Source organism: Siphateles boraxobius, unplaced genomic scaffold (genome assembly GCF_051911475.1).
Source record: "Siphateles boraxobius isolate OS27281-9 unplaced genomic scaffold, OSU_SipBor_1 31, whole genome shotgun sequence".
NCBI lineage: Eukaryota > Metazoa > Chordata > Actinopteri > Cypriniformes > Leuciscidae > Siphateles > Siphateles boraxobius.
The window spans coordinates 11,992,986-12,001,484 of record NW_027508931.1 but is presented as its reverse complement, the minus strand read 5'-3'; the positions used below and the strand labels follow the sequence as shown (position 1 = coordinate 12,001,484).

Genomic DNA, 8,499 nt, shown 5'->3' with positions numbered 1-8,499 from the left:
CCGTATTCTGGACTCTAGGCGGAGGGGACGCGGATTTCAGTACTTGGTGGACTGGGAAGGTTACGGTCCGGAGGAGAGAAGTTGGGTTCCTGCTAGGGACATCCTGGATCACTCCCTTATCGATGATTACAATCGGCAGGTAAGGGAGTCTGAGAACGCCGGGAGGCGTTCTTAGGAGGAGGGGTACTGTCACGGTAGATGTATTCGCTGGTTCCTTCTAGTCTTGTGTTTATGTTGTTGTATGAGTGCACGTGTGCAAGGGGCGTGTCTGTATGTCATTACCTGATCCACTCCAGCTGTTCATCATTACAATCACCAGCTGCAGTTCATCTCACCACGCTTCTTAAACTCACCGCTGTTCTCTCACCTTTGTCAGATCGTTGTTTGATGTTCCCCTGTCTTCTGGTTCGTGTTCCTGCCTGGTGTTTCCTGTTCGTCGTCTTCCGTGTGGATTTGGATCGTCTCACCGTTTGTCTGCACGTCACCGGTATTGACCATCGAAGTCCCTGCGTCACCTATCTCCACCTGGCTCACTGCACCCTGGACTTGTGTGTTTTGTGCTAAATAATTATTGTATTATACTCGCGATTGCTTCCTGTGTTTCTGCCTAACATGACAGATAGTATCACAGGTCAACCAGTAATCCTGGTGAAGGATTTGTTGCAGCATGTTTATTTTTGGTGGCCTGGATAGTCTTCTAGGGGCAGTTATTTCCAATGGACATGACTCTTTCCAGATTGGCCCCTCGATTTTTGATCGTCTTCTCCTGATATTCTTCACAAGAGCTTTCTGTAAATACAGAAGATACAAGTATTACTTCGCTTTGTATGTCACTTAAAATTTAAAGTGTCTTTTTTAACGGAGGACAGCAGTTTCAATGTTAAGTTTGGATCAGGACCTTCTAGAGAACCACAAGATTAACGTGGGGGCCTATATGAGATTAAATGCAATAAAAAAAATCCAATAATAAACCATGTAATCCAATAATGACATGGTATTAAAGCATAATTTCAAGTGTTATTTTAAATATTCTAATGATTCTTACCTTTCTCTTTTCTTCGGTCTTCTCAGGTGTTTTCGGCTCCACATACATTTGATCAGCACCATCATCTTCCCTCTCTGCCTGTGATGTGTAATAGTGGAATTGATGTACATAGCAAATAGAAAACCACAAGAATAAACGTGGGGGCCTATATGAGATTAAATCCAATTGTAATAATGCAATAATAAACCATGTAATGCAATGATGACATGGTATTAAAGCATAATTTCAAGTGTTATTTTAAATATTCTAATGATTCTTACCTTTCTCTTTTCTTCGGTCTTCTCAGGTGTTTTGGGCTCCACATACATTTGATCAGCACTATCACCTTCCCTCTCTGCCTGTGATGTATAATAGTGGAATTGATGAACAGCAAATATGCTTACCTCAATTTTACACTGGACAAGATACAATTGGAACCAAGATTTTTTTTTTTTTCAAAACAAGCTGTGAAAGTTGTTTTAAGATCATTAGACATGAAGATTAGATCAGAAGACACATTACTGTTACAAATGCATACTTAAAATGTATCTATTTAACATAATATTTGTGCAACTTGCTGACAATGTCTTAAAAGGCTATGCTCATAATTATACCATTCACTTGCCATCTAACCAATTAGTCTTTTAATTCAGATATTTAGAGGGAAAAAAAACCTGATTGTGGATCACAACTTCTCGTTTTTCCTCATGTACTTTAGGGGTTGTCTTTGAAGACTTCTCCTGACAAACACACACACACACACACACACACACACGCATATTTGATTTATATAATTTTTAGCAAATACATAATTGATTTTAAATAAATAATTGTACATAAACCTAGCAAATTCTTCTAGTTTAGTAATAGTTGTATTATTATTATTATTATTATTATACCCTCTGATTAGAATTACCTTGCTTTTCACATCTTTGAATGGCAGACCCTTCACTAGTGGAGAAACGTATACTCCTTTACGTTTCTGACTTTTCTTTTTCCACTGTTCCATTTCCACTCGAAAGGACTGGAAGAGATGTAGTATAAGCACATACATCACTTTTTTTATGAAATATATTCCAGCATCTTGTGTTTATAACAAAGAGTCATTAAATTGACAATGTTTTGTAAAAGGTTCAAACATTAAAGATATTTCCATACTTTCTTTCTTGATCTTTCTGTGTCTTCATATTCACGGAGCTGTGCATCATGCATCCTTTGATATATCTGCACAAAGTCATCCATTCGTGTGAGTCTCCTCCTCTGGAACCTAATTTTTTTGAGGTCCCATTGACTTTTCTCCATGATTCCCTGTGTTCGATTGTCCTGCGTAAAGTTCTGAAAAATAATTAAAGCAAAATATTAAAGTACAAATTTGCCTTTTTATCAATGAGTTATTAAAAATAATAATCTAAGTTTTACCTGTTTATTGGACTGACTGACTTCTTTATAAATCTTGCTGAAATGCTGGTACGCTGAACCTGTACCATGAAGGCCAATATCGCCTAAAGTATTATGTGATAATAAGATAAGATGACAACATGAATGTATATATATATGTGTGTGTGTGTGTGTGTGTGTGTGTGTGTGTGTGTGTGTGTGTGTGTGTGTGTGTGTGTGTGTGTGTGTGTGTGTGTGTGTGTGTGTGTGTGTGTGTGTGTGTGTGTGTGTGTGTGCGTAATTTATTATATTGTTATCATCAATAATAAGTTTACCTACCTACCTAGCATCAGACCAGACCTCAGTGTTGCATGTGGGAGGAAGTACTTTGCCAATCTCGCAATGAATGTCGGTGCATGATAATTGTTTTCTTCACCATCATGGTCGAGAGGTGCTCTCTCTATTACCTGCTGGAAGTGGCTCTCGAGAGGTGTGGTTCCCACATCATTCTGGAAAGAATTTTTTTTCATTGTATACAATTAAATATTCATGTTCATGTAGCACACTAGGTTGTGTAGTTAGACATAGTATTTATTTCAAACATAAATACAATCTGTCTGTAATTTTGTGAAGACATTCAAAACGTACGCTCATATGCTACATTTTGTTAATTGTACTATGATTAAAGAGAATTAACTAATAATTCTTAATCAAATTAATTATCATGGGTCAGTACTCTGGCATTAAGCAAGAGGTAGTGCACATCCTAAATAAAAAAAAGTATTTAACTGTCATGTCTTGTCTTCATCATGTACATGATCTAAAACACGCATGATTGCGAATGCAATGCAAAAAAATCCACAGCAGGTCAAGTCAGAGATTCCAACACAAAACCATCCCTCGTGACTGTGTGCTGTCAACATTCTACATGGATAGAAGTCACACTGTGTTAATTACCTTGTAGTCTTCAGCAGAGATGTTTTGTTCATCAACGTCCAGTGTACCCACTTGTTGCATAAGCACTAGTAGGTTGTTGTAATGCTTTGCCACATTGTCTCCACTGCAGGGACTACAAAACACCACTGTGGCACTGAGAAGCACCTCATCCATCTGCTTCAGAGTTGATGAACATGCAAGTAGCCCAAATGTGTGCATTCCAAGCTTGTAATGTTTTTGCATACTAAAATTATAGAAAGAAAAAAAAAATTCAGAATGCATTATAAACTACTCTCCCTTAAAAAAAATACTTACTGTTTTTTGCCCAGATCCTTAGCATTTTTCATGATGTGGCTCAGGCATCTATGAAGGATGGGAAGATCAAATTTGTCTTTCTGGTATTGGCCAGTGATTACGTCAAAGTACTTCTGCAGAAGATCCTCCAGACTTGATTTGCAGAATGTAAAAGAAATAGAATTTTGAAGTACAAGGGAGCCATCACAAATTATCATAATTGCCCTTTTGACTGCTTTTTTCCCATACTGCTTCATCAGGTCAGTTTGAAAAGCCTGCAAAAAGTATGTGACAGAGGCTGTGGTGTGGTCACAAGTTAGGTAGGTTGCAACTGGAAGAGGAGATGCCCCCTTAGATGGATTGCGCACAACTAATTCATATACATAGTATGGTGAACTAGTAGTGCTTCCTTTTTGAATAATACTTCCAGTTGCATCCAGATACACAATATCCTCCTTGCACCTCTGGTAAAACACTGAGAGCGTTTTTTTGGACCACAGCATAACGCCTTTTGGGTGCATCATGACCCTCTGGAGGACTTCATTGTCTGATCCCTTCTTTTCATTGATCAGCATCTGGAGACTTAGAAGCTCATTTGAATGAGGTCTTTTCTGTTGTCTTTGGGCCCATGCAATGGTTTTTAGAACCTCTTTTGTTGGTGCTTCATCTCTGCACCCAGACTGCATCACCATCTCGGGGAGTTTTTGCATGGAATCCAAATATACACTTCTGGGTAATTTGGTTTCCAGAGTTTCTCCAATCGATGTGCGTGCATCTGCACGCACTGGCCTCCTTTTGAGCTGATTAGTACTGTGGCACACATCTCCTCCTGTGAACAGCACGGCTGCCTTCAGCGTGCCCTCATCTTTGACTTCCACAGACACATTAATGGGGCAATTTTCAAACCGACAGTAGCCATTACATCTGAATAGTGGTGTGGTTTTTAGTGACTGCAGGGTTTTCACACAGTGGCGTTTAAAACCGAAACTGCAATATGGGTGAATGGACCTAATTCCTCTTGCAATCACGTTTGTCCACTGTAATCCTTGAAAGCATCTCCCTTTTTGATGCTTCCTCAGGTCTTGCCATTCTTTTTTGTCAATAAAAAAGAAACATGGCTCCTGTGGCAAACTACACCAGAAGAATGTATCTTCCGCCCCACTGCTCTCTGTCGAAATGTAAGCTGATTCACCCAAGTCGGATTCCTTGTCATTATCCTGTAACACAAAAATAATTCCAATTAAATTTTTTTATTGAAATAAGATATCCAGGCTTTTACTATTAAACAGATGAATTGTATTATTTTTATTTAAAAATATTGTAATGGTGAACCTGTAAGATAGATATATATATGTGTGACAATTTCACATTTCACAAAGATAGCGCACATTGTTGAGCCAAAGGTTTAATAAAGGTGCTATTTCTTTAGAATTTTTTTAATCCTGGATGTTCCCCTTTGAATATTTTTGTAAATTGCCATGTAATCTCTCTATACTTGCATTTTCATACTGCTACTTGTTTGAATGTGATAGGATATTTAAAAGTTTAAAGGACATATCTTTCAATATTCTGCCAGTATGGCTTTCCTTTAATATATTACGATACTCGGTTACTAACGTAACCTCGGTTCTCTCTAGAGAGGGAACGAGTATTGCGTAAGTTTAGCTTACGCTACGGGAAAGATTCATCTTCTCGAGATACTGAAGCCAAAAATTATCCTTAATTTTGTATAACTTGTCAACGCAGTGCAGCAGCTAGCAGACCTAGAGCAGGCCATCTCGCGTGCTCATTGGCTGCCCTGCGGGCAACTGCTGCAGCCTACCATTGCGCCCGGCGTGACGTCACGCCCAATGAGGGGCGCCCGCGCCTTTATAGCGTCACAGCCCGCCAGATAGGCGTGGCTTAGCATATAAAATAGGGGCTGTAGGCTGAATTCTCTGGTTTTTCGACGACTGAAGCGAAGTCGCTCGTGGCGCGAGCACGGCCGGTTACGCAATACTCGTTCCCTCTCTAGAGAGAACCGAGGTTACGTTAGTAACCGAGTATCGTTCTCTTACGAGAGGTTCTCTCGTATTGCGTAAGTTTAGCTTACGCTACGGGAACACTTTGTCAACGCCGTGCGCGCCAAGCATCCACATGAGAACCCCAAGCTTGAGGGGAACCCCATAAGTGGAAAAAAAAATAAGGTGGCCAGCCACGCGGGCCATCACTTGTACATAAGCACACATAGGGAATACAGAGCAGCGCGCCGGTCTGTATAGTCATATGGCACATACCCCACTAGTGCAGCTCAACCAGGAGAGCTGAGTCATGAACGTGATCTGAGCAGGAGATCTGGGCAGAATACACCTCTTTTTCAAACTGACAATAGTTTAGCCTGCAAGGCAGGAACTTCTAGGTTATAAAACCTGACAAAGGTAGACGGGGAGCCCCAGCCCGCCGCTACACATATGTCATGGATAGAAATTCCACTGGACCATGCCCACGACGAGGCCACACCTCTCGTGGAATGAGCCCTGATGCCCAGAGGGCATTGCAGACCTTTTGACGCGTAAGCTGCCGCTATAGCGTCCACTATCCATCTGGACAGGCTCTGTTTCGAGGAGGCAAGCCCCTTGGCGCGCCCACCAAACGAAACGAAAAGCTGTTCCGAACGCCTGAAGGAGGCGGAGCGCGTAATGTAAAACCTCAGCGCTCTGACAGGGCAGAGGAGATTCACATCACTTTCGCTGTCAGGTGCTGGGAGAGCTGACAGCGAAATAACTTGCGCTCTGAATGGAGTGCCCATCACTTTAGGGACTTAACCATGTCTAGGTCTGAGGATGACTTTAGAGTCATTTGGTCCGAACTCAAGACACGACGCGCTGACAGACAGCGCGTGCAGATCCCCTACACGTTTTACTGACGACAGTGCACTCAGAAAAACGGTCTTTAGTGATAGATATTTCAACTCCACGGAGTCTAGTGGTTCAAATGGAAAAGCTTTCAGGGCCTCGAGGACCAGTGAAAGATCCCACATGGGAACCGACGGGGGGCACGGCGGATTCATCCTTCTAGCTCCTCTAAGGAAGCGGATGACCAACTCATGTCTTCCCAGTGACTGGCCGTGCGTCGATTCCGCGAATGCTGCTACGGACGCCACGTATACTTTGAGCGTGGATGGGGATCTTCCCTTATCCAACAGCTCTTGTAGGAAGGTGAGCAGATGCGCCACCCCGCATGTCCGCGGGTCCAGACCTCTGTCGGTGCACCATCCAGAGAACACCGACCATTTAGATGCGTAGAGCCTTCTCGTGGAAGGGGCTCTAGACTGCGTGATCGTGTTCATCACTCCTTCTGGCAGGGCAACGAGTACCCGTTGATCAACCATGCATGCAGACACCAGCGCTCTGGATGGGGATGCCAGATCGTGCGGCGAGCCTGAGAGAGGAGATCTGCCCTCACCGGAATCGGCCACGGAGCTGTATGTGACAGCCGTGCCAGTTCCGGGAACCAAGTCTGATTCTCCCAACGCGGGGCTATGAGGAGCACCGAGTGGCGCATTTCCCTGATCCTCTTGATCACCTGTGGCAACAGAGAGACCAGAGGGAAAGCATATAGCGGGAGGCTGGGCCAAACCTGGGCCAGCGCGTCCTCGTCCTTCGAGAAGAACGTCGGGCACTGAGCGTTGTCTTTTGACGCAAACAGGTCGACTTCCGCTCTGCCGAATAGGCGCCACAGTTTCTGGACCGTTTGGGGGTGCAGGGACCATTCCCCTGGGGGAACATTGTCCCTGGACAGTCTGTCTGGGCCGTCGTTCAAATGGCCAGGCACATGCGCCGCCCTCAGCGAGCGCAGGTTCGTCTGTGACCAAATAAGGAGGCGTTCCGCCAGATTGCAGAGATTTCTGGATCTGACACCGCCCTGACGGTTTACATAGGATACCACAGATTTGTTGTCCGAGCGGACAAGAACATGCTGGCCCTGTATGAACGGGAGGAAGCACTTCAGCGCGTTCTCGACCGCTATCATTTCCAGACAGTTTATGTGAAAACCCTTCTCCTGGTCTGACCACTGGCCAAAGGCCGGTCTGCCCTCGAACAGCGCGCCCCAACCCGAGTTGGACGCGTCTGTCGAGATGACCTTCCGATAAGAGATGGTTCCCATCATTACTCCCTGCTGGTACCAGTCGGCCACTAACCAGGGCTGCAGAACTGTTATGCAGGTCTGAGTCACTCTGATTTTCTGGCCGCCAGACACCCAGGCTCGGCGAGGCGCGCGAGCGTTCAACCAGCGTTGGAGCGGGCGCATGCGCAGTAGGCCCAGCTGGAGCACCACTGCAGCTGATGCCATACAGCCCAACATCCTTTGAAATGTTTTCAAAGGGGGAAAGCTGCCCTTCTGGAAAGATGCGGGTATGTGGCAAACACGGCGCGCGCGCTGTGTCGATAAACGAGCCGTCATGGTCACCGAGTCCAGTTCTATTCCTAAAAAGGAAATTGACTGGCTGGGCAGTAATGAGCTCTTGGTCCAGTTGACCGTGAGACCCAAGCTTTCCAGATGACTGAGAAGCACTGTTCTGTGAGATAGTAGTTCTGTCTCTGATTGTGCCAATATCAGCCAATCGTCCAGATAGTTCATTATGCGCAGCCCCTGACTTCTCAGGGGGGCGAGCGCCGCGTCCATGCACTTTGTAAATGTACGGGGTGCCAGGGACAGGCCGAACGGCAGGACGGTGTATTGATATGCCTGACCGTCGAAGTAGAATCTCAAAAATTGCCTGTGACGGGGTACTATCTGAATCTGAAAATAGGCATCCTTCAGATCTAGAGAGATAAACCAGTCCCTCGGGCGAACGTGCGCGAGGATTTTCCTGGTCGTAAGCATTT

The 8,499-nt window shown here is 44.4% G+C and overlaps 1 long non-coding RNA gene across 1 annotated transcript; it reads right to left on the bottom strand.

Annotated features, from left to right (window-relative positions):
- Positions 1-1,727: 1,727 nt before the first annotated feature.
- LOC143697062 (uncharacterized) lies at positions 1,728-2,335 on the bottom strand. Its single transcript, XR_013186161.1, has 3 exons — positions 2,183-2,335; positions 1,941-2,048; positions 1,728-1,764 (listed from the first exon to the last, which is right to left on the bottom strand). It is a non-coding gene; the product is annotated as an uncharacterized LOC143697062 (long non-coding RNA).
- Between the last annotated feature and the right edge of the window lie 6,164 nt (positions 2,336-8,499).